Source organism: Myotis myotis, unplaced genomic scaffold (assembly GCF_014108235.1).
Source record: "Myotis myotis isolate mMyoMyo1 unplaced genomic scaffold, mMyoMyo1.p scaffold_m19_p_1, whole genome shotgun sequence".
Lineage (NCBI taxonomy): Eukaryota > Metazoa > Chordata > Mammalia > Chiroptera > Vespertilionidae > Myotis > Myotis myotis.
In genome coordinates, this window is record NW_023416313.1 from 172,027,410 (window position 1) to 172,055,283 (window position 27,874).

The 27,874-nt window shown below is 39.8% G+C and overlaps 1 protein-coding gene across 1 annotated transcript in view; it reads right to left on the reverse strand.

The window, feature by feature from the left end:
* PRTG (protogenin) overlaps positions 1 to 27,874 on the reverse strand; it is a 126,386-nt gene that overhangs the window by 75,143 nt on the left and 23,369 nt on the right. The gene's annotated exons all lie outside the window — the stretch shown is intronic.

Below are 27,874 nucleotides of genomic sequence, written 5' to 3' on the forward strand. Positions count from 1 at the left end.
GACAGTTGACATACAAAATTAGTTTCAAGTATACACCCCTGTGATTATACATTACATAACTTAATAAGTGATCATCCCAATAAATCCTGTACCCATCTGACACAATACATAGTTATTAGAATATTATTAGTATATTAGAAGCCCAGTGCACGAAATTCGTGCACTGGGCGGGGGGGGGGGGGTCCCCCTCAGCCCAGCCTGTACCCTCTTGCAGTCCAGGACCCCTCAGGGGATATCCGCCTGCTAGCTCTGGGGATCAGGCCTAAGCCAATAGTCAGACATCCCTCTTGCAATCCAGGGCTCTCGCAGTTTGGGACCCCTCGCTCCTTACCACCCACCTGCAGTGGAGGCAGGAGAGGCTCCTGCCACCGCCCTACTCTCGCCAGCCATGAGCCTGGCTTCTGGCTGAGTGGCACTCTCCCTGTGGGAGTGCACTGACCACCAGGGGGCAGCTCCTGCATTGAGCATCTGCCCCCCTGGTGGTCAGTGCGCATCATAGCGACCAGTTGTTCCGCCCTTTGGTCAATTTGCATATTAGGGTTTTATTATATAGGATTCCCTTACTGTACTTTACACCCCCGTGACTATTCTGTAAGTACCAATTTGAACTTCTTAATCCCTTTGCCTTTTTTACCCATAAAGCAACCAACAAAATGTTCTCTGTATCTGAGTCTGTTTCTCTTCTGCTTCTTCATTTATTTTGTTTAGATTCATTTGTTGATAGATATGCATTTATTGCCATTTTATTATTCATATTTTTTATCTTTATCTCCTTCTTCAAGAAGACTCTTTAACATTACATGCATTCCTTTAGTTTTTTTGTCTGGGAAGCTCTTTTCTCTGTCCTTTGATTTGAAATGATAGCTTTGCTGAGTAATCTTGGTTGCAGGTCCTTGCTTTTCATCACTTGAATATTTCTTGCCAATCCCTTCTGGCCTGCAAAGTTTCTGTTGAGAAATAAGCTAACAGTGTTATGAGAGCTCCCTTGTAGCGAACTAACTGCTTTTCTCTTGCTGTTTTTAATATTCTGTTTGTGGTTAACCTTTTTCATTTTAATTACGATGTGTCTTGGTATAGACCCCTTAGGGTTCATCTTGTTTGGAACTCTGCACTTCCTGAACTTGTATTTCTGTTTCCTTCACCAGGTTAGGGAAGTTTTATGTCATTTTTTCAAATAGGTTTTCAATTTCTTGCTCTTTCTCTTCTCCTAGCACTTCCATGATGAGTGTTGGTATGACTGAAGTTATCCCCGAGGCTCCTTACACTATTTTCATTTCTTTTTGCTGTTCTGATTGGGTTTTTTTCCTGCTTCCTTATCTTCCAAGTCGCTGATTTGATTTTCGGCTTCACCTACTCTACTGTTGATTCCCTGTAAATTATTCTTTATTTCAGATAGGGTGTCCTTCATTTCTGACTAGTTCTTTTTTATGGTTTCCATGTCCTTTTCCATGCTGTTGAGGTTCTCTGTAAGTTCAACTATGTTTCCTGTAAGTTCACTGAGCATCCTTATAACCAGTGTTTTGAACTCTGCATGTGGCAGATGGCTGGTCTCCATTTTGTTTAGTTCTTTTCCTGGAGTTCTGTTCTGTTCTTTCATCTGGGACATGTTTCTTTGTCTCCTCATTGTGGCAGTCTCTCTCTGTTTGTTTCTATGCATCAGGTGGAGCGGCTACATTTCCAAGGCTTGGAAGAGTGGCTTAATATAGTTAGTGTCCTGTAGGGTCCAGTGGCACAGACTCCCCGATCACCCAAGCTGGGTACTTCAGGTACACTCTCTCCCTCCTCTGAGAACACCCTCTCATTGTAGCTGAGCCTTGATTACTGTTGGCATGTCAATGGGAGGGATTTAATACTAGGCCGATCAGCTGCAAGGTCTGGCTGTGACTACAGAGCATTGTGGAGGATCAGCTGTGCATGGGCCTGCCTCACAGAGCAGGACTTACTTCAGTGGGGTTCTAGTGCCTGCTAAGTCCACCCCTGAGTGTGCCACTGTGGAGGTGGCTGTGTGGTAGTACGATGTGGTTTGAGCTGTCCACCAAGTGCACTGGCTCTGGAGCCTCCCAGGTGGTGCAGGCCAAGATCAGCGGCCACCCGTGTTCTGTCCAGGGACACCTGGCTTGAACTACAAAGCAATCTGCAAATGGCTGCTACTTGTGCTGGGCTTGGAGGTGCCCCGGAGAATACAAGTTGTGAACTGAGGTTGAATGCTGCTAGGGCCAGACCTGGAGCCACTTAACAAGAGGCATGGGACACACTGAGGTCAGATGCTGCTTGTGTGAGAGAGTTCAGGAGAGGTCTGAAGCATGAGTCAAGACAGGCCATTTGTATGAAAAAGCCACTGGAAACAACTTGGGTGGGCCAGCAAGTTGGCAGGGCGAGGTCTCAGAGAATCAAGGGGGGTAGAGAAGAGGAGACAGTGATAGCCAGGATGATGGAGACTCAGATAGGTTGCCCTTGTCAGCTTTGTGGGGGAAGGGCAACAATGGCCTCTGACAGCAATTCAGTCTGAGAGAAAGTTGCCCCGGCAGCTCTCACCCTGCCACCATATAATTCAGTTCCTCCCTGTGAGCCCTCTGTCTCACTCAGCCACAATTTCCACAAGTTTTTATAGCCAGAAGTTGTGGGGACTTCTCTTCACAGCACTAGAAGCCTGGGCTTGGTAGCCTGGTGTGGTGCTGAGACCCCTCACTTCTCAGGGGGTTCTCAACAGCTGATACATCCTTCCCAATTTTTTATTTTTTTGGTTAATCCTCACCCGAGGACATTTTTTCCATTGACTTTTAGAAAGAGTGTAAGGGAGGGATGGGAGGAGAGAGGGGGGAAGAGGGAGAGAGAGAAAAACATCGATGCGAGAGAGAGACATCGATTGGTTGCCTCCTGCATGTGCTGGAGATCAAACCTGCAACCCAGGTATGTGCCCTTGACCAGGAATCAAACCCATGATCCTTCAGTGCACAGGCTGACATGTTAACCAATCAGCCACACTGGCCAGACTCCCTTCCAATTTTTATTCAACACTCGTGTGTGTGGGACCACCCCATTCTGCACCTCTGCCCCTCCTAATAGTCTCCATGTGGCCTCTTCTTCATATATTTAGTTGTGGGACTTCTCTTCAGCTAGATTACCTGCAGTTCTGAATAACTCTTTATTCTGTAGTTTAGTGTAATTTTGATGTGGTTGTGGGAGGATGCCAGTACTGTGTTTACCTATGCTGCCACCTTGACAGGAAGTCCTCAACAATTCTTATTAATGATTGGCTTCAGAAATTCTCTAACTTTCCAATTTATTCAGGTTTTCAACCACTTTTACTCTAAATTCCTTGAGTTCAGAGGACATGTCCTACTTGTCGGTGTGTTGTTAGGAGCCAGAAGAATGCTCTGCATACAATAGGCTCAACAGTGGTTTCTGAGTGAACTCAATGAATCACATCACCAGCTCCCTTCTGATTGCAACCTAAAACTCTGCCTCTTATTTCCATGAAAAGATGAATATAATTATGGTTATGTCACTCCTTACTGTATAACCCTGAGCAAGTCACTTACTTTTTTTTCTCTTTCTTTCTCTTTTTTTGATTTTTTTCATTATTTTGTCTTATTTTGACCAACCCTTGTGTGGAAGGCTGATTTTCAATAGATCGCAGCGAGGGAGCTGCTCTTCTCTGTACGAAACCCCGACCCAGGAGCAGGTCATCAACAAATGGTTTTAGCACCAGGTTCACCAGGAACATGCACTGCGTGAAGGGCAGGGGGCAGCCCCCTTTCTGGCCACACCGTTTCCCAAAATGAGGGGCTCTCTGCACTGGAGCCCAGTCCAGACGCGGGGCGTGATGCAGTGGCCCCCTGGCAGGGATGGCGTGGTACCGACTATCCGAGGCCAACCAAGGCTTCTAGGTGAGGGATTCTGATTTAGAGGCATTCAGTCATAATCCCACAGATGGTAGTTTAGCTCCATTGACTCCTCAGCCAAGCATATACACCAAATGTCTGAATCTGTGTTCCTTTCGTACTAAGCAGGGCACTTACTCTTCCTAATCATATTTTGTTATATAAAATGGGGTTCTTATAGAGTTTTTATGGATTATAAATGGTAAGGCATACAAAGCACTTAATATGACACACTTAATTTAGCTATTTCTATTATTTTATTGCACATTAATTTATTCCTTATCATCTAAAAATCTCTCCCTCTTCACCTAGCTACTCTTCCTTCACTCCTGGTTCTGAGCAAGAAGTAACCATTCCAACTTTTGCCACAGTTAACTCTGTCCTGAAACTCTTAATCCCACCCTTGAATACTTTCTCTGGGCCTCTATCTCAACTATTATTCTCATTCTCTTACGTCACTCTCTCATTACTAGTTTCTTCCTCTCTTACTATAAACATCCTATCTAATAATAGACAAACATGGTAATTAACCATACCTCCAACATGCTTCCCATTGGCTAATCAGGGCAATATGCAAATTAACTGCCAACCAAGATGGCGGCCGGCAGCCAGGCAGCTGAAGCGAACAGGAAGCTTGCTTGCTCCAGTGACGGAGGAAGCCAAGGTTCACCGCCTGCCGCTGCTGGGCTCTGAGCTTGCACTCTAAGAAACAATGTTGCAATTATAGAAGCTAAACAAACCCAGATACCTGCTTTCAGCAGCCAAGGTCTCAGAGCTGGAGCCGAGCCTCAGAGCTAAAGCCGGCTCTCAGTTCCAGTGACAGCCATAGAAGGTAAATAAATCGCAGGATTAAAAAAGAAAAAAAGAAAAAAAGGAGAGGTTGGGAGCTTCAATCGCCCGCCAGCCTGAAAACGGCCCTCAGCCCCTCACCCAGACTGGCCAGGCACCCCAGGGGGACCCCCACTCTGAAGGGGGTGTGACCAGCTGCAAACAGCCATCATCCACTCATCCAGGCTGGCCAGGCACCCAAGCGGGACCCCCACCCTGATCCGGGACACCCTTCAGGGCAAACCAGCCGGCCCCCACCCGTGCACCAGGCCTCTATCCTATATAGTAAAAGGGTAATATGCAAACTGACCCTAACAGCAGAAGGACTGGGAATGACTGGTCACTATGACACACACTGACCACCAGGGGGCAGACGCTCAATGCAGGAGCTGCCCTCTGGTGGTCAGGGCACTCTCACGTGGGAGGAGCTCTGCTCAGTCACAAGCCAGGCTGATGGCTGCCAGTACAGCGGTGGTGGTGGGAGCCTCTCCTGCCTCCTCAGCAGCGTTAAGGATGTCCGACTGCAGTTTAGGCCTGCTCCCCGCTGGCAAGTGGACATCCCCCGAGGGCTGCTGGGCTGCCAGAGGATGTCTGACTGCCAGCTTAGGCCCAGTCTCCCGGGGAGCAGGCCTAAGCCAGCAGGTGGTCATCTCCTGAGGGGTCCCAGACTGTGAGAGGGCACCAGCTGGGCTGAGGGACCCCCCCACCCCCCGAGTGCACAAATTTTTGTGCACCAGGCCTCTAGTACTTATATCTTCCTTATTCCAAAAATCAGTAGAGATCCCAGGCCAAGCTAACATCAGTCCATCTCTTTTCTGACACTCTGATTCTTCTAGAATGACTCCATCCACTTTACTTCTGCTGGGGAAAGGGGTGGAGAAGAGGAAAAAAGGAAGGGAGAAGAGCCACAGGTATATCTGCAGGACTGAGAGGCCTCCTGGGAAATTTTTTCTCTTAAGAGAAGTAGTAGAACTCATAAGTTTGGTTCAAAAACAAATCAACCAGTTTAGGTGGTGAGTTATGTCAGAATTCATGGCTGCCTGACTCTCAAATTAGGAAAGCCATAAGGACTCACAAATATGCTCATATAAAAGGAGACATGAAAGGGGAGAGGAAGATGCATTTGGGCTACTGGATAAAACTTTTCCAATTTTAAGAAGACTATTTCCAGTGGAAAACAGAGGGGCAGAGAAATGTATGCTCACCATTTGGAGTTACTATCATACAACCTGGAATGGGGTATAGAAAACAGACGTCATCCACTGGGCCTGACCAGAAAACACTTAAAGAACGAAACCATAATCCTCACCTGAAGATGATACTCAAGAAATGAGCAAAGAAAAGAGGATGGTGACTCCCGGGACCCTAAATACAGAAACTAAACCAAACTGGAACTGATTGAAAATCTACTTCTCCCATACATCTGTTTTTACTTCACATTTCAAGATACTGTCTTTCAGAGTTTACTCATACTGTATGTAATGCCTAGCGTACCCCTGTAGAGATGCCTGCTATATCTGTATTTATTTGAGACTTGCCAATCAATTTTCATCTTAGAGAAAAAATATAATCATTGACTTTGTTGTCCAGAGACTAAGAAAGTTTCCTTGCTCCTTCAAATTCTTCCTTCTTTTTTGCCTCCAATCCTTTCTCTCACACTCTCTTCCCACATTTATTTATTCCTTTGTCTCTGCAGACATTTTGGGACAATAATGGTGGCCTGAAATGGAGAAATGACTGGGGATGGAGATATGAGAGACATTTGGGAGGTAAAATTAATATGACCAGAATTTAGCGGCAAGTGTGCCAAGAGGGCATGATAATGAACACTCTTAGGCACTGATGTTGGCAGTATAATGTCAAAAAATGATTAATGTGCCCTGGCCATGTGACTAATTGGTTGGAGCATCATCCTGTGCACCAAAAGGTTGCAGGTTCAATTCCTTGTCAGAGCACATACTTAGGTTGGGGGTTTGACCTCCAGTAGGAGAGTGTATGGGAGGCAACCAATCAATATTTCTCTCTCCCTCCCTCCCTTCCTCTCTCTCTAAAATCAATAAACATACCCTCAGATGAGGATTAAAGAAAAAGATCTATATATATAAAAGCCTAAGCAACCATTATGACCAAATGATCAGAATGACTGGTCGACCAGTCGGTATCATGAGCACTGACCACCAAGGGACAGATGCTCAATGCAGGAGCTGCCCCCTGGTGGTCAGTGTGCTCCCACAGCCAACCTCCCACAGCCAGGAAACCTCTCATGGCCCTTCCCCCTGGCTGGCCGCCGCGCCACCCCCACCCCCCACCCCCCCCCCGAGGCCTCGATTGCTGGCCAGGCCGAGGGACCCCACCCATGCATGAATTCATGCACCAGGCCTCTAGTTAACATATAACAAAAAAGAGAAAAGCCTAAGGAAGCTATAAGTTCAATTACTGGGATTTATGTAGCCCTTAAAATAACTATTTCACTACATGAGGAAAAACTTGTGATACGCTAAGTATAATAAAAAAAAAAGATACAAAATTATATTGACAACTTTCTTCCCATGATAACTCAAGTAGGAATTCCACTCTTACAATTTCTTTTATTCTTAATAAAATATGAACAGGCAAACCAAAACTTTTGCAGGCTCTAAGAGTTATTAGCACTATTATTAAGTTTTAATAAGTTGGTGCTCACCAATATTGATGTGGAAAGAGTGAACAATACGATGTGAGACCATTTGACTATGAAAAAAAGCAAAAATTTAAGCAAAGACATTTTCTTTCTTTGAAAAACTTAGGAATAGTTCCATGAGAATTCAAAAAATGTTTTCAGTTACAGAAAAGGATAATTGCTTTAGGAGAGACACAAAACTGAGAGAGGAAATTCTGTTTGCTGGTTGACTGAATAAATGAATGAATATGTAGTTAGCTACTATAAATGTGTAATAAACATTTGTTAGTAATAAAAATCAATGTAAAAATGCTGTTTGTTATTCACTTTAAAGAATATGGTAAAAGATTTCCAAATTAGGTAGAAGGTTGAATGACCTTCATGATCTCAGAGGTCCCTTCCATGACACAATTCCAGGGGCATATGTTGTGCTCTCAGTAGCTACGTCACTGACAGAGAGGCTGCTGTGGCACAAAGAGAGATCCTGGAGTAAGGGGGTCTCAGTTTTGGTCTTTGCTAACTCACTCATTGGCTTTAACATGTAATCTTGGATAGGTCATAATCTCCCTTAAGGTAGTGCTATCACCTTGCAGGCTCTTTTGAGGAGGAAATAAGATTAAAGGTCTGAGTGTTCTAGAAGCCCCCACTAGGGTTCCAGATCTAGGGCACAAGTGGACCTTAGCTACAGTGTAAGAAGCAGAGAAAATTGGGAAACAGGACTGAAGTAAGGTCAGGATATAGAGTAAGAGCAGAGTGAACTTTATGGGCATCTTTTGATAATCCAATATGGGGTCACTGTCAGCCATGACAGTATGTCTAGTGGCAACATGACAAAGACTGAGGTCATGGGGTATAACAGGAACACCATTGGGAAGGCCCCAGAACATCCAAAACCACTCAGATAAGGACTCCAACTGGACACTGATATGAGAGGGACCATCACACACTGTGGGATATAAGATCTCACAGCTTCGGCCATTTAACACTTGAGCTTTGCTGTACTGTGGGTCACGCTCCTAGTCCAACAGGACTTCCACTCCACCAAACATGTGCTGCCACTGCAGCTGCCGCCTAGCTTGATGCCCCCCTCTCCATCCACAGATGCCACCTGTGATTGGAACTTTGTGCCAGACGCTTGGTCTGCCGCTCTATCTCATAAGCTTCCCCTCTCTGTATGAAACATGCGTGTAGCTCTATTGGCTTATTGAGGAGGTCTCCACTAATGAACCTAGCATTGTGGAAAGACACAAACGTGTGTGAGTGACTTCTTTCAGGGGTGTTCCCTTGTTCACGACAGGCAGGGACTATATTCTCTACGAGCTCTATCACAGACGAGCTGTAAATGACCTGCCAAAAGTAGCTCTTTGGCTCTTAGTGTCCTCATACACAGAATGGTAGTACTCTTCTCAGCAATCACTGCCATGCCTTCCAGTTCTACAGAACCTTCCCAGAGCCACAGTTTGGTGTGTCCGATCCATCTTCTAACTTAGTAGGATGGGGTTTATGGACCAATAGAGACTACTGGTCTGCCTACAACCATTGTAGCCATTTTAGAAATGATACAACATTGCATATCTTAACCTTTGATGCTATGTTATGAACTCTACATAATTTTCAGTGGCAAACTTAATAAGGCCGAGTTTTAATTGTTAAACAGAGGACTCTTTTTGGTAGGTTCTCCTTACTTTTCTACCTTTTGACACCCCTCCCAAAGCATACACTCAATAAAAGAACAAGGGTCAATAACAGCATCTGTCACCTAAAGTAAACAAAGGAGCTCAAGCATCAGAAATTAGCAGTTATTTCAATGGGCCTATAAGGCATAGTGCTTTCTTCATAACTGCCCATGATTAAATGTCTACTGAAATGAAATTAACTCACAATTAGTTATGATGAGAATGTGCTTAATGTGAAACTAGAAGACTTAGAATGAGACTGAGTTAAAATCATTCCTAATTTTCTTACCTTAAATATGTTCAGCATCATTATTATTCTGTGTGTTTGAGTTCTGGTAAACAAAGAGGCAGTGACATAGTTACGTCTGTGCATAAACATAGGTATCATAAACCACAAGAATGTGCTGGGGCTTAAAGACTTACATTAGCCAACAGATACCAGGCCTGTGGAAAAGGAGAGGACAGGTGTGTTCTCTTTGGTCTAAAGGGCTTTGGACAAGTCTGGAGCAGGGAAACCCTTAATTCAGAAAGTAGCATGAATATATTAGGTAGTCAGTAGATGTTAAGAGGGTTGCACACAAAATATATGAAAAAAAGAAGTGGTAAAAGACAGGCAATTTTGTCCAGGCCAAGCCTATCTATAATAATAACATGCTTTTATTATTATAGATAGCCTTGCTTCGACCTTATGGATGAAGCTGGGGCTACAAGGGAAGCCCGGGTCCCGGGTACCAGAGGGAAGCCGGTGCTGGCAGCCAGGGAAAGGAAGGCCTACTCTTGCATGAATTTCGTGCATCGGGCCTCTAGTTCTTATATGAAGAATAAAAAGCTATATCCCAGTATAAAATGTTAATGGGAAAGCAAAGGAACAAGAATAGCCAAGACAATTTTGAAACAGAAAATCGGAAGACACACACTGCTTGATTTAAAGACATAATAATATCAAGAAATATAATAAAACTAAAGTAATGAAAGAAGTATACTGGACAAGACAAACAAATCAATGGAACAGAAGAAAAGTACAGAAATAAACCAATACAAATATGTCAACTGATTTTTTACTAGCAACATTACTTGTCTTCCTTTCTAGAGCTGAGAAATGAAAATAAACCACTATTTACTTTGCCTTTCATCTTTCCCAACTGCTACTTAATCTTGAGTTTAAAAATATTTTTTAAATAATCAGTCTCCATATGGCCCTCTCATAATCTTAGACAGAATCCTGTTAGTTGGGAGTAAAATCTGATCTCACTTTGAAAGACATCCCCAACTGGGATTTTCCTCTTCTCAAATTATCTGTCTCCCCAGCAACAGTGTGTGGTCACAGAAGTGTATGAGACATGCTAATGCGTTTATCAAGTGATTATTCTTGGCCCCTCTGCTGGCAAAAACAAGCAGGAAACGGTACAGAAAAAACATGCATAGCAAGCTACATTAACCAGCTTCAAAGCTGTTCAACTTGTGTGGCTCCTATGAATTCAAGGGGAAGAGAAAAAGTGCCGTTGCTTTGTCCTTACCAAGACCACTTCCCCTTCAGCCGTTTGCCAAGTGACTGCCTTATAGTGCCTAATCCAAGAGATGCCTTTCTTATGCCTTGTTGTCATTCCATAAAGAATTAGTTCTGCTTAGTAGCTCAACTGTGCAGGAAGAACATTCCATGCAATTTTACACTTTGCATCAGTCAGAGAAACAGAAGGATCAGGAAAGCATTAAGAAGAGTGAGGTTTTGTAACAAAATTCATGTCACTTAGCAACTTCATCCGTGTATAAATTTATAATGAGAAAAATACAAAGTCCATTAAATTACAGCAGAAATATTTCTACTAGGAATACTTCTGCTTTTCCTAATGATTATTTCAAAGACATTTAAAATAATTCAAGAACTGCGGTATATTAAGCTATTTGTTGATAAACTTTACAGTATTCTTTTCCGTTGTTGTTTTATACAGTGCTTTCTCAGATTATTCAAAGGCATGTTTTTTCTTTCTCTTCCACATAATAACCTGACAGTGAATATTTAGTAAATGCCTAGTATGCAGTACAATTCATTAAGCTTACATTATCACAACTTATTACAATTAAATGTGCTATATATGACATTCAACTCATAAACTGGGAATCAATCACTATTAAATGTCTGAGTATCTCTTTCATCTTCTAATAGCTGTTAAAGACTAAACCGATTTAATTGATAAAAGAAAAAACGCACACACTGTTACAAGTATACACACATCAGCTGTACTTGTCAAAGTGAATTCATAAAGTGGACCTTGAATTCTAATCTACCTGTCCCCAGGATAATGAAGTCCTTTTTTAATAATACTGTAGCTCACTTTTTATTTTTATTTTTTTTTTATTTTTATTTTTTTTTATTATTAGTTAAGGTATTACAAATGTGTCCTCATCCCCCCCATTAACCCCCAACCTCCCCCCCACACACACTCATGCTCCCATCCCCCTGTTGTCCATGTCCATTGGTATGGCTTATATACATGTATACAAGTCCTTCGGTTGATCTCTTCCCCTTACCCCCGCCCTCCCCTACTTTCCTTCTGGGGATTGATAGCCTGATCGCTGTTTCTCAGTCTTTGGGTTTGTCTCTTTTCATCAGTCTATGTTGTTCTCTATAATCCACAAATGAGTGAGATCATGTGGTATTTATCTTTCTCTGACTGGCTTATTTCACTTAGCATAATGCTCTCCAGTTCCATCCATGCTGTTGCAAAAGGCAAGAGTTCCTTTTTTTTTACCGCAGCATAGTATTCCATTGTGTATATGTACCACAGTTTTCTAATCCACTCATCTGCTGATGGGCACTTAGGCTGTTTCCAAATCTTATGTAGCTCACTTTTTAAATTAGGCTTAGCCATACGGCTCTTAAAGGGGAAGAAAGAGAATGAACCTACTACATATCTTATATACATTAACTCATTTAATACTCCTGAAAACTTTAATAGGTAAGTAACATCACCTTCACTTACAGGTAGGGAAATATGGTCTGAGAAGTTAAACCATTTGCTTAGGTCAGTGGTCGGCAAACTCATTAGTCAACAGAGCCAAATATCAACAGTACAACGATTGAAATTTCTTTTGAGAGCCAAATTTTTTAAACAAACTATATAGGTAGGTACATTGTTATTAACTTCATTAGGGTACTCCTAAGCTGGCCTTTGCTAAAAACGTCCTCAATCTGATTGAGGTACGTTCCCTGAGGTCGACCCCTTCCAACTCTCCCATCCACACTCGTCTTGTATACTTGTTTCAGATAGATGAGTGTGGATGGGAGAGTTGGAAGGGGTCGACCTCAGCAATGTACCTCAAAACAATGTACCTCCCCCGCACTGCGTATCCTGTGGCCCGCCTGTGCAGCGTCTCCCATCGCCCAACCGACCAACACCCCCCTCTTTTTCTAACGCCACTTCTTCAAAATAGACTCGCCCAGGCCGAAAACCGACTTTTGTGCATGGGCCACAAAGTTTCAGTTGCACTGTACATGAGCGTCCACATGTGGTATTTTGTGGAAGAGCCACACTCAAGGGGCCAAAGAGCCGCATGTGGCTCGCGAGCCGCAGTTTGCCGACCACCGGCTTAGGTTCATATAATCAGTAAACAGTGGAGCCAGGAATCAAAATGATGCTTTAAAACAAATGACACCCACGTTGCAGCCCTAGTGACATAGAGGTTCACATAAGGAGTCCACCTTAGCACTGCAGGGCAGAAGTGCTAATCTGGCCTCTAAATCTAACCTCCCGGTAAAAGCATACATTCATGCATAAAGAACAGGCAGTTTCCTTTCCTCTGATTGTCTCTCCTCTAAATGTTCATAGATGCAGCAACAAAAGCAAATTTTCCCAATGCTCCACTTGATTGCATCACTCCAAAAGTCATCAGTGAGGACTTTAGCATCTTTTGTCAACCATTCTTTCTCCCTATGTGTAACCAACATTAATTTAATTGTGCAATTATTTATCCAACATTCCACATTACTCTCCAGTATGGATTTTCTTGTCTAGCCTAAGTAAATACACTTGCCATCCCTTATAATACACTCAGAACCCAAGAACATTACATGGTGAAGGCCCTCACTACAACACCCCCAGCCATCAAGTCAAGACTGAGAGTCAGGGGAAGAGAGGGGACATGTATGGTGAAGGGCTGATGGGCTAGGAAGCAGCAAGGGACTATGAAGACTGGTCTAGGTAGATTTGAAAGCAATATGGAAGACTAATTATGAGTCGGTACAAATGCAAATGTGTTTTTTTATGGTTTACTTGCTATAGAATTCTTCAGTTTGAAAATGATTGTTTTGTAGAAGTGCTTCTCACTTTCCTAATTTTCTGTTTCTATGGTTGCAAGGAGCTGGGTGGGTAGGTAGAAGAAATAGGGAGACATTGGTAAAAGGGTATATACTTTCAGCCATAAGATGAATAAGGTCTGTGGACCTTACATTAGTGTAAAATATAGGGTGGCTATAATTGATGACAATGACTTGTATAATTAAAATTCACTAAGAGAGTAGAACATAAATGTTCTGACACATACACACACCGACACACACACAAAGGTAAATATGTAAGTTGATGAATGTGTTAATGATCTAGATGAGGAGAATCCTCTAGCAATGTGTACATACATCAAATTACCATGATATACACATTAAACATCTTATAATTATATGTCAATTATACCTCAATAAAGCTGAAATTTTTAAAAAATATATTTTTATTGAAACAGCAAAAACAGTAAAGGGAGAGGGAGAGGTAGAAACATCAATGATGAGAGAGAATCACTGATTGGCTGCCTCCTGCATGCTCCCCATTGGGGATCAAGCCCACAACCCAGACATGTGCCCTGATTGGGAATCAAACTGTGGACCTCCTGGTTCATAGGCTGATGCTCAACCACTGAGCCACACCGGCTGGGCTAAAGCTGAAATTTAAAAAAATTCTTCCTTACCTATACCAAGGCTTCTCATGATAGGACTAGCATTTAAGGTTATCGCAAACACCAAGAAAAATGCATCTTCTTAAAAAAAAGAAAAGAAAAAGCATGTCTAACCATATCCAACTGGTGATTTAAATTAATTTTATACAAAATGCTCCCTAAACAGTCTCATCAACACAAAGTGGTTACATAAACAGCTTACTATTCTTTGGCCTGTGAAAGGCCTTTGAATTATTTGGGTAGGGGAGATATGAGCTATATCTGCTGCTCACAAATCATTTTTTAATGGAGGAAAGCATAAATTCTTTTAGAAATTTTTACTAAATTATATATAACATTTAGCTGAGAATAAAAGCACCAAATTTTGGACCACAGCCATATAGAAATCCCCTATAATGTGTTCAATAAGGCAAATCAAAACAATGCATAGTTTATAGGAATGGGGCAATAGAAACTTGCAGCTCATATTTCATCTGCTGGTGAGTGTCACATTCATTCAAGCAGAGGAAAGTTAACTGATAAAATCTGCTTCTTAATGCTTGTTACTGGCAGTGGAGATAGTCAAATAGCCTGGCCTTTTCTTTGATGGCTTATAATGAATGTCACAGAAAAGTTTTTTTTACTAAATGCAACATGACCCTCATGAAAAAGACAATAAAACTGATTTTCTTAATATCAACAGCAGCAAAAATGTATTTGAAAATGTAATGCATCTTTTATAGTGACCCAGAAATTATGATACTGCTACCCATGTTCAGTGCTCTCAGCCATCTGACCCAAGATTGAAATTCCGAAAGGATTATGATATGAATAAAACTATATTCAGAACCAAGTATAAAGCTGGATCCCCCAACTTCTGCAGAGTGCTATTTATAGCCTAACGCAAATTTTCCACGTGGCTTAATAGCAGCCCTGAGTTTCTTCTAAGGAAATTGTATCAAGGGCACCAGGTAATTTGAAAGATGTCTGGAAATGTGCCCATGCTCGGGGGCCACTCAGGCAGTGTTTCTCAGCCCCTTCTATTCTGTGATGAGCACCCCTTCAGAGGCTCCGGAGTCTCACTTACCACAAATACGCATCTGTGGATGGAAGGAGCCCGTGAACACAGAAACTGCGGCAAAAGAATTAGTGAGAGAGAAAAGAGAAAGAACAGAATGGAAAAAATAAAGGGGAAAATATTACATGACAAGAAATGAGACAAGTAAAATGATAAGAAAAAGACACAGATCAGGAACAGATGGTGGCAACAAAATGTAACCCTTTGTACGCCATAAGCGTCTATAGACGCAATTAAATTCAAAATATCACGGCCTGTGGGGATGGTTTCCGTTTGGGACGCGTGGCAGTTAACTGGTTAAAAACAAAGGAACAAATCACTGCACCACCAATCACTGCTGAACAGTTATGAAACCAGACTCTAGTACAGCCTCTCCAGCAGGGATGACCTCCCCAGGACAACATGCCTCTAGCTATGACCTCTTCCACCCCTCTCCAGAAGAGGAGAGGAAACACAGGGAGAAGTGCCTGGTGCAGTGATGTGTGAACTGCACGGATGTGAAACGCCCGGATGCCGTAAAATCACCCCCATCCTCAGCCACGCACAAACAGCGGTTTCATGTGCTGGCTGCTCTGCGTGCTGTCAGGGGGCAGGAGGAAAAGCAAGGCTCACAGAGGATGCTCCTGCGGAGGGAAGCAGCACTGAGCACACCACGCGCCCAGAATCAAGGTGCGTGGGGAACCGTCTCAATAAACACATTTTGGATAAAAAGATTCTAGTACAGTTTAATTTGGTGACAAAGTATTGAAGCTGACTATACTGGTAAATACCCCAGGCCAGGGTTATTTCAAAGTTACCCTTGCTGGGGCTGTGAAATAAAATTTCTAAAAGTTCTGAGTTATCTGGGAAAATGAGTAGTTAACAGAATTACTGATTTTTTTTTTTAAGTTCTATGAGACCTTACAGATAATTTAAATTTATTGACGGCTGTAATTATGGATGTAAGGACATGATGATGATTCAACAGTATCCAGGAGCCAGTGACAAAAACAAATTTAAAAGCAACGTAGAATGCAATCCATTTAATGAGATTACAACCACTTTGGAAAACAGCTTGGTGGTTTTTTAAAAAGTTAAATATATACCTACTACACAACCTAGCCACTTAACTCCTAGGTGTCTAGCCAAGAAAAATGAGCTTATAGTTCACACACAGATTTGTAAATGAATATTCATGGCAGCTTTATTTGTAACAGCCCCAAACTATTGGAAAACAGCCCAAATGCCCATTAACAAGTGAATGGATAAACAGGCAGTGGTGCCCTGGCTGCCTAGCTCAGTTGGTTAGGGCATCGTCCCAATACACGAGGCTGCTGGTTCTATCCCCAGTCAGGGCACATGCAAGAATCAACCAATGAATGCATAAATAGGCGGAACAACAAATTACACTCTCTCTCTCCTTCAAGTCAATTTTAAAAAACTTTAGAAAACCTCAACACAGTGGAATATCCACACAACAGAATACCACTGTACAAAAAATGAACTATTTCCATACACACAACATGAATGAATCTCAAAATATTTATGCTGAATGAAACAATTTAGACAAACAAAAGAGTACATATTGTATGATCCATTTACATAACATTCTGGAAAAGGCAAACTAATTGATAGTAACAGAAAGCACATTAGTGGCTGCTTGCAGATGGGAAGGAGGGATGGATTACAAAATGCACAAATATGTTCATTATCTTCATTGTGAACCATCAGCGTATATGTCAAATTCACCAAATTATGTATTTTAATATATACAGTTTATTATGCATTAATCATACTTCAATAAAGTATTTTAAAACTAAAGGGGAAAAACACCTGAGTGTGATATACAGGGTATCCCCAAAAAAGTATACACACTTTAATAGCTGATAGCTCAATTTTGAAAATGAAATGTATTTTAATAAACCCTGCCTTTATAATTATTCAAAGTGTATGTATACATTTTTTGGGATAGCCAATATAGGGTGGGGCAAAAGTAGGTTTACAGTTCTAAGTATGTGAAAGTTTATTCTTGTATCAACTAGAGGCCCAGTGCATGGATTTGTGCACCAGTGGGGTCCCTCGACCTGCCGGTTTTGGCCCAATCCCCTAAGGCCTCTAGTATACATGTAAGATCTTTGGTTAATCAATTCCTGCCCTCCCCCTACCCACTTCCATCTTAGATTCGAGATTCATCAGTCTGTTTCATGTTTCCATGCCTATGCATTGAGCGTCTGTCCCCTGGTGGTCAGTGCACGTCATAGCTACCAGTCGAACGGTTGCTTCGGCTTTTATATATATATAGATTATTTTCCATACAAACAATTGTAAACCTACTTTTGCCTCACCCTGTATGTTTCCAAATACATTTTAAAAAGTCCTGGAAAGTCTATATAACCATTAACAGTGACTACCTCTAGAGGAACTAAGCACTTAGTTTTTTCTCTATGATTTCAATATTTATGGTAAGCATGTATTACTTCTGTAGCTTCAAAAATAAAAATATAAATCAGTCAGTATCCTCTAAAGCCTTTAAAAGTTCCAAAGCTGTATTCAAAATGACATTTTGTTTGTTTCCTCATTGTCAACTATTAAACACTATTTTTTATTAGTTTTCATGTTCAGCTACTTAATTACACTTATAGCAAAGCTATTTTTCATTTTTCATTATATATGTAGGATGTGAATATAGAGTTATCTTTAAAAGCTCACTTTCTGAAGTTTTAGGTTGTGATTACAATGTCCTAGAATTTAATGTTTTCTTGGTCTAGGGCCATAGTTGGCAAACAGCGGCTCGCGAGCCACATGTGGCTCTTTGGCCCCTTGAGTGTGGCTCTTCCTAAGCCTTAGGAGTACCCTAATTAAGTTAATAACAATGTACCTACCAATATAGTTTAAGTTTAAAAAATTTGGCTCTCAAAAGAAATTTCAATCATTGTACTGTTGATATTTGGCTCTGCTGACTAATGAGTTTGCTGACCACTGGTCTAGGGTATTTACTGTATTTTTAAACACTTTTGTCTTTATTTATTTATTTATTTATTTTTGTTAATTCTCACCGGAGGATATTTTTCCTTGATTTTTAGAGAGAGTGGGAGGGGAGAGACAGAGAGAGAAACATCGATGTGAAACAGACACATCTATGTGAGAGAGATACATCAATTGATTGCCTCCTGCACATGCCCCAACCAGGGCCAGGGATCAAGCCTGAAACCAAGGTACATGCCCTTGACCAGAATCAAATCTGGGACCCTTCAGTCTTCAGGCCGACACTCTATCCACTGAGCCAAACCAGCTAGGACTAAATATTTTTGTCTTTAAATCACTCTTCCATTGTTAACAAATCTAAAGGTCTTCTCTATATACAAAAATATTACCTCTTTCAATGCATTCACTTGACTCCTGGTCAATTTAAATATATACTATCTAATATAATCAAAATTATCAATAAAAAATATACTAAATATATGAAAGGAAAAGTGAAGCTTTATACCTGCCCTCAGAGGACCTGCCTCTTCTTCTCTAAAAGGCTATATAGAAGATGCGACTTAAAAAACAAAAACAAAATTTATGATGAGGCTGAGAAAGAGACAATAAATTTAGATCCACCAATTAATAACTGTGTGACTTTGTCAGTTACTTAAGGTCTCTATGTCTTAGTTTCTTAATCCATGAAAGAGTGAGAAATTTCTTATTTCATAGAGTTGCTGTGATGATTAGATGATCAGATCCTATATAAAGGATTTTATTCTGCTCATTTCTTCCCATTCTTCTGTAATTTGATTCATTTATAATCTGCCTTCCAACTCTTGCTCATGTCTTCCCTATTCTACACAGACGGTCTCTAAGCCTGCCTCGGCTTCCAGTTTCTATACCCTTTTCTTTTTTCCCCACTTCACTCATATGCTCTTCTTAACCCCATCATGACCATCCTAAACCGAACGGCTTCTCCATGATCCTCAGCTGATTTAGACTCCACAGTATCTATAATAGTGGAATGCCCTCACCTTGAGTCTTCCTTATTTTCTTTCCCTACTTCCTGGACCTAGCTGGATGACTCCTCTTCTTTCACCCACCACTTAAATGTAAGGCTGATTGTGTCTTCAGCCCTCTTATCTTTGTACACTACACTCTTTCCCCATCAACCTCTGCCACCCAAAAGGTATGTTAATAACTGCTAAATCTATATATTTCTAGGTGTCAACTTTTCTCCTGGAAAACCTTCAATTCTACCAACCTCATGGCTAAATGTCTCCATCGAGATGTCCCAAAGGCACCTAAAGTTTATTATGATAGGACCAAGCTCATTCTCCTCATTCATTCATATTTTTTCCTAATCTTTTCCCTTTCTTCCTCTCCAACCCCACTAATACTTTCTGCCTACCTACACCCATCCTTCTTTCCAATCTGATTTAAAGAATCATCATCTAAAAACACAAGCCGTAAATCTTCAAGTTATCTTCAAGGGTAGAGAACACCAAATCTTCATTCCCACACTTTCTCTCATATCCTTTCAATCTGTACACCGCCTGCAAAAGTAGCTGCGATTCTTCACTCATCCAGGTGCAAGCTCTTTACAGTGTAACTTTGCAGCTGCTCCCCACTTCTTGAATCTGGGCTGCTTTTGTGACTTGCTTTGGCCAGCAAAATAGGATGGAAGTAGCAGTGTGCTATTTCCATTCCCGGAGAAGGCTTGTGTGATTTCCCTCACTCTCTTGGAACTTGCCACAGACACGTGAACAAACTCAGGATAGCCTGCTAGATGATGAAAGACATGTGGTCCAATATCTCCAATCACTCCAACCAACAGGCAGCCATGGGGGTTGAGACCACCTTCGACCAGCCAGCAGACCTCGCAGCTGAGTGCAGACACGAGTGAGTTCAGCTGAGATAAGCAAAACCTGGCTGTCCCGAAGACTTGTAGGAAATAATATGTACTTGTATTTTAAGACACCATGCTTCAGAGTAGTTTGTTATGCAGTGATAGTTAACTGATACACTTGCTTTTCTGCTCTCATGGTTATTGCTCCAACTTATGCATCCATCTCTGAGCTGGCTATTGGAAAGGCCCCATAATTGCTCTCCTTGTTTTATCTCTCATCTGAAATCATTCATATATATGTATATATATACATGTGTGTACATATTATACAAATAATTTTAGTAACTGTGTGTATATCTATGTAAACATGTGTGTATCTGAGTATTATGTGTGCACACAAAAGTACATATGCTCGTGGACTACAGATGTAAGTGATAAGTAAAAAGTAAGTTAACTAAGTAGATGATGACTCTCAGATGAATGTTACCCAGAGGGAGGGTCAGACAAGGAAAAGGTCACAGTGAGATGAAATGGTTAAGAAAAGGGTAAAATGATTGTGGGTATAGGACTTGAATTGGGTCCAATGAAAATGGAGCAATTAAATGGACTACAAGGTTTACAAGATTGCATTCCCCTGCACCCCATCCCCAATCTCACTACTTACTTTTCTGACCTCATCTTCTGCCATTCCCCTCCCTTGCGCTGCTCCAGCCACACTGGTTTCCTCATTGTTCCTCAAACACACATGCACACTTCAGCCTCTTTTCCTTTGCACTGGTTCTATCTAGAAATGATCTTCTACCAGAAATTCCCATATCTGGGTCCTTCTCTTCGGGTCTCTACTCAAATATCACCTTATCAGAAAGGCCTTTCCTGACCACCTTACTTAAAATAGTGACCAATCCCCACCCAGCTTTCTGTTCCCCCTTTTCCCTATTTTTTCTTTAGAGCATGTCTCAGCCCCTGACATATGTTTATTTATTTTCTCCCCCTACTAGACTGTAAGCTCCATAAAGGCAGGAACTCGTTCCCTGCACCTTATCCCAGCCCCTAGGTGCAATGCCTAGCACATGGTAGATGTTCAATAAATGTTTGCTGAATAAACAATGAGCAGAGAGCTCAATATCAAAGCTCCTACACTGAGCTTCTCATTGCCAATTTAGGGGGGGGGGGGGGAATCAATTATTAACCATGCATTTCATTTCTATTCCAAAGTCAGATGAGATCTTGAAGTGTGTCACTGTCAAGCACTCCAATCTAAATTAAAACTCCTATTTTTTGGTAAATAAATAATAAAGTAATGAAGGCATTCCCAGGCCTCAACATAACCTCTTCAATCACACAACTGCATTTTAGTATTTTAAGTAAAATGAATAAGCTCATATAGAATCTTTTTTTTTTCTATACGAGTAAGTCTTTGACATAAGAATGTGAGCTCTAGAGGGTTAATGAATCCATCACTAGCAACTCACACTATGGTCAAAATGCTGAAATGAAATGCTTGGTCAGAGTTCACTGACCACTGGTCAAAGATGGACAAAGACTCCTGTCTCAAATAGTAGCGTTAGGCTTCAGAGAGGCTCATTTTCTGTACCAGCAAAGGTTTTCTAGGATGCAGCTTTGCTATGTGTTTCAACCAAATCCACAAATCTCAGGTGGATTTGCTTTCTTCGGGTATTAAAATAGCTAACTGAAAAGAAGCTGATGCAACCCCAGTTGTTCATCCAATTTGATCATTAAGAAAACCCAAATAATGATGCATGATCTGGTTACTATAATTGTGCTACTTCTCAAATTGAATTAACCTATGGCAATCTGATTGATAAATCCAAGGCCCTGCTGAGTCAACTTAAGACAATTTAGTGCCAAACATAAATATGGTCTTTCAAAATACACGAGGGCAGATTTAGTTCAGGTTATAAGTATCTTTTTATATCAAATCTTTATGATAATTAAATATTTTTAAGACTTGGAAGAAAAATAGTAAAAAGACAGTTGAGATAAAACTTAAAAATAAGCTGTCTAACTCTCAAGCAAATAAAAACCACTTAAGCAACATAAGATTATTTAATTTCAACGGCCCCTAATAGGACACTTTATCTCTGACAAAATAGAAAAATATATTTTAAAGCACTCCTCTAAAGATTGTTTATTCAAACTACTTCAAACATATAAAGAGGGAGCAACATAACAAACACTTAAGTACATTCCACCAAGCTTTATCAAATACTAACGCTTTAACACATAATTTTTCAATTTTTTTAAAAGAATGTAAAACATTACAGATTTGGTTATATAAACTGTCTCTAATCTGATCTTTCCCTCCCCAGAAGTAACCACTATCATGAATAATATGCTCCGTCTCATAGATATTTTATATTATTACTAAATATCTATATACTTATAAACAAAATATGTACTGTTTTGCATACTTTCAATCTATAAAGGCATCATCCTCTATGTATTTTGTAATTTATTTTTATGCTTCACTCTAGTTAATCATTTTAACCAATTCATTTTACTGTATATAGTATCCCATGTTTATTAGCCATTTCCTTGACAGCCATGTAAATTGTTTCCAACTTTCCATTATTACAAAGGATGCTTCAAGAAACATGATTATACATGTTCCCTTATGTACATGGGCAAGAATTTTTCTATGACATATACTTAGAAATGAAATTGCTGGGACAAGGGGCACGTGCATTTTCAATTTTTCCACCTATAGCCAAATTGCTTTCTGAAATGCTCTACCAATTTAGATTACCATCAGCTTTCTTTGCCATCATTTGGAAATATCGGGTATTTTTATTTTTGTCAATTTAGTGAATGTAAAATAGTATCTTTAATTTTTTTTTTCATTTCCCTGAATACAAGTGAGCTAAGCATAGTTTTATGTTTACCAACTATTTAAATTTTGTCTTCTGTGAATTACCTCCTGTTCACATTCTTTTTTCCTAGGATGTTTCTTTTTTATTTATTGTAGGAATTCTTTATATATTTTGATTACTAATCCTTTGTCATTTTATTGCAGGTATCTTACTTGGCTGGTAGCTGGTCATTTAACTCCTGGCTTATATTATATTTTTAAAATTCAGAAGTTTTAATTTTTTTAAAAGTTTTTAAATTTTATTATTTTTTCTTCATGGGTCAAGTTTTTTTGTAAATTATTTCAAAACCCTTCTCAATCCAGAAGTAAAACCAGCCTAAAATTTCAGGCCACTTAGCCCTCTATATTTCCCTTCTGTGTTGGTCTCCCATAGATGTTCCTCTTGTTTGAGCCTGAATATGTCTTTTTAGTTTTCTATCCTTATATTTTACCTAAAATTGCTATGGATTTGGAGCAGAGAGACTATGTCCAGGCATGAATTTACTGCCCCATCTTGATAAGAAAAAAGTCATCTTTTTTGTTTTTTTCCTAAATGGAGAAAAAGCTTTAGGTAAGGTTAAGTTTCTAAACAAAGATTATTTCCCCTGCTTATGAATCACATAAACTTTGAAATACTAAATTAATTGTTTCAGATATCATGATCTAGTCCAGATTGTGACTCTTCAAATCTCTTTACCATTTACACTTAGAAAATATAAACACACAGCCTGGCCAGCATAACTCAGTGGTTGAGCGTCAATCTGTGAATCAGGAGGTCATGGTTCAATTCCTGGTCAGGGCACATGCCTAAGTTGCAGGCTCGATCCCCAGTAGGGGATGTCCATGTTTCTATCTCTCCTACCTTCCTGAGAACAATAAAAAAAAATTTTAAATTTATACATAACACTAATTGCTGTAATAGAATATATGTACATATATACATACATTCATATATATGTGTATGTGTGTGTGTATGTGTGTGTGTATATATATGTATGTATGTGCATATATATATATATATATATATAACCTAAAAAATTCTTTTTACACATTGAAATTGAGCAGTAGCTTCTTAAAAAAGTATGTAAATATCTTTTATTTGTGGTAAAGTTAAAATTTGCAAACAATCCTTAAAAATCTCTGTGTTTAATGAATTCAAACAGCAACCTCACAAGAGGGATTTCTGAGGAAAGTATAGAGAGCTCCTTACCTTCTTAGGAACTGAGCTTTAAATTACACAGATGTGATACTCTAATCACTATACTGAATACAATCGCTGCATTCTTCTTTTAATCTAATAATTTATTCAAATAGTAAAATAATTTTCATATTCTCTAATACCTTTAAGAAAATATCAGATGTCTTGATATATTTTTGTTATTTAAAAAGGAACTATTAAAAGTAACATGTCTATTACTTAATTGAGGCTACTATGACAGGCTGTAGAATGAAACAAAATTATTATTATGCAAAGACCTCAGTGCCAAGGCTTTCACATTTGTTTCCTGCCTAATGAACCAGTTTCCACCAACCATGTCCGTGGTAAAACCCTAAGAAAAGAAAACTGAATTTTCAGGCTAATCAGGATATTTTCCATCTGCTTTCAGGGATAAGAACACTTTCTTTAGATAATACCAACTATGTTTTTAATCTGATTGATTCTATACACAAAGCTATTACATGATTAGGAATTCTAGCCCTTATCCTTAAAAGCAAGAGCTTGAAGTTGGGAGCTGACTTGGGGCCTTGAGAGCATTTGAAGCATTTGTAAAAGTGACCTCGGGGCAACTTCAAGCCCTAAAGGATGCTTTTAGTGTTTGCAAAAGCAGCCGGAAGCTCCTAATCCCTTTTTTCCTTAAAAGAAGAGATAAATGTCTTTGATTTGGGATCACAACATCCAGAGTCCTCTGGAATTACAGCCTCCAAAACACCCTGAGTACTGAGGACCCACACTGGAGGTCTGTAGGGAAAATAATATTGGTTTTAAGATCAAAAAGGGCCCATCTTTAAGCCAAAATGGCAGTGAAAGAAACTAAAAAAGGAATTTACTACTTTTGGCTTAGTCTATCAATTACACAAAGTGAGAAGACACCTTTGTGATAAAAATATCCAGATGAGGTTCATTTCTTTTCGAACTGGCACAAGTTAAAGAAGAAGGCGTGGGTAAATTATTCAATAAATGCACGCTATTAAAATGCTCAACACACAAAAATTCTCAATATTCATTCACATTAACTCATTTGTTTTCAGATACCATCCAAAAACTATCAGATAGACAGTGTATCTCCTTCAGAAAGAAAAATTATTTGCCACCCACTTATAAATAAATTTAGATTAATGACCAACTGATTGTCAAAATAAAAGTTTGTATCAGTCTCAATAACCCAGTTTGTTGCTAACCAATACCGTTTTTATTCAGAATTAACTTGTGGGCTGAAGAATGACAGTTCCTCTGCCTGCTACAGTGCCTTTCCCTACCTTCCTAGTCCATGTGGCTAAACTAAGCTGCCTGGGAAGCAAGGAGTCATTGGAGAGGTTTTAAAATATCAAGAGGATTTCAGTAGAATGATGCAACATCTTCATAATATGGAAACCATCTTAAAGGCAAGTGCTGAGAGGATCTAATATTCAAGAATAAGAGCGTAATGTAGTTTTAAATTATTTTTCTAAATGACCAGACCATTAGGAGAAAAAAAAAATCACTTGTCTTTCCTATTTTCTTTTTTGTATCTACTTAGTAAAAACATACAAAGATATGAAGAATTCTTTGGACTGTAACAGCTGAATTCATCACAGTGTAGAAAAAGTAATTTTATAGACAAACATATAACAAAAAAATATATTATATGTATATATCTGTGGTTTTATATATATACATATATATTTATAAAACTTGATAATCCCTAAAACTCATGCTGCTATTATGAAATTTAAAAGTTTTTCATTTTCAAATGAGATTCATGTTTAGTAACATCCTGGTGTGCAAAGTGGATAACATCCTCGTATGCCAGCTATGGTACAAGCTGTGGCTGTATAGCTACATGATAACAAAACACCCTGATGAAAAGTAAAAAATCCAGCCTGTTGATGCAAGGGCTTTGGTTACAAGACACAAATAAGTGATGGAAACATCTGAACCTTTAACTCTTTACTGGTCCATCCTGAAGTCACAGAGACCTGACTTCCGTAGGAAAGTAGAAAAATGTATTTCACACAGTGAAATATTCTGACTTATTTCAAACAGAATGCTTTAACTAAAAATATCAATGAGCCCTGGCCAGGTAGCTCCGTTGATTAGAGTTAGAGCATTGTCCTGATACACCGAGGTTGCAGGTTCCATTCCCAGTCAGGGCATATCCGAGAATCAACCAATGAATGCATAAATACGTTTAACAACAAACCGATGTTCCTCTCTCTCTAAAAATCAATCAATCAAATTTTTAAAAATATATAGATATTTTACATAAAGCAGCACACAAAGAGCTTGTCACAATGACCCATTTCCTATTGAAAACTGTCAAAATCTGGGTAAAAGCACAATACCCTGCAGTGGATTTCTACTCGTAGTCAACGATTTTAAGAAGCCTTAGAGTTGAAGAAGGCTCTCTCCTGCTGATTTATGAGATGTTCCTTTCAACCATGCCTCACTAGTAATTCTATGCAAGAGAGAAAAAGCAAAAGGCCACAGTGAAGGATTCTGGGATGTGCCATCTGAAAGCTTTTATTCTTCTAAAGAAAGAAAGTTATGACCTTTGACACTGTGCTCTGGTGCTAAAGAAACTGCTCATAAATGTATGTCCGTAATGAAGCAGAAATCAATAATTTCATTTAATCTAGTAAACTATTATGTAGTGGGACATGATATGTTTGAAGAGCCAAATGTCCTCTAATTAATGACACCTAGATTGCTGTTTCATAAAAGATGAAAGTTTTGTTTTCTTGTTTTATATATTTTTTAAATTACTGTACTTTCACTCTCATATATGAAATATGTCCAGCATTTTAAAGTTAACACAAACCTTTTTCTTAAAAGAAAAACACTTCATAAGAAATCATGTACATTTTTAATGTATATTACCTTCTTAAATTTTATGGACTAGAGGCCTGGTGCACGAAATTCATGCCCTGGGGGCGGGGGGGGGTGGAGGAGAGGGAGTTCCTCAGCCCGGCCTGTGCCCTCTCACAGTCCAGGAGCCCTGTGATCAATCGCCCCAACGAGGCAGGCCCTGCCCACCGGCTGCAGCCCGCCAGTCAGTGGCCTGGGCCTCCCTCTGAAAGGCGATCATGGGGTGATAGCCAGGCCCCTGACCAATCGAATCACACCCGCCTTGGCTGGCCTGGTGCCAGTGGGTGTCACAGCGTGGTCATCCAGAAGGTTGTCTGGACAGTCATTCTGCTGTTCGCTCATTCAGTCAATTTGCATAGTATGCTTTTATTATTATAGATATACCAAGTTTATAAGGCTGGGCCTCTTAAAACTCAAATTACTAATTTCAGAAAGGAAGGGAGAGAGAGAGAGGCAGAAACCTCAATGATGAAAGAGAATCATTGATTGGCTGCCTCTTGCACACCCCACACTGGAGATTGACCCCACAATCTAGGCATATGCCCCGACTGGGAATTAAACCGTGACCTCCTGATTCGTAAGTCGACGCTCAACCACTGAGCCATGCCAGCTGTGCAAAATAAATACACTTTTAAACCACTATCTTAGTTGAGTTGCTTATTAAAACTGAAAATTTGAATTGCTAAGAAAAGCTATAACACCAAAAATAAGGGTTGGGGATTACTTTCCTTGTCTTAATTTTACTAAAATATTTCAAATATTTACAGATTAATGAGAATTGGTTGCATTTATTATACCATCAATATTATCTGCAAAGTTGATATTAGAAGATAAAATTAAGAATGGGAAGTTTGTTTAAAAATCAGTATTTCCTTCTCAGGTTGAAGACCTAATAGGCTAATATTTTAGAAATGTATATTTTGAGGGAGCATCAATTTAATGGACAGCATAGAGAACTTTAATAAACAAATGATCAATGCCTTTTAATGGTTTCATACTCACTTATTGTTATTTAATATTTTTATTGATTTCAGAGAGGGAGGGAGGGAAAGAGAGAGAAAGGGAGGAAGAAACATCAATAATGAGAGAGAAT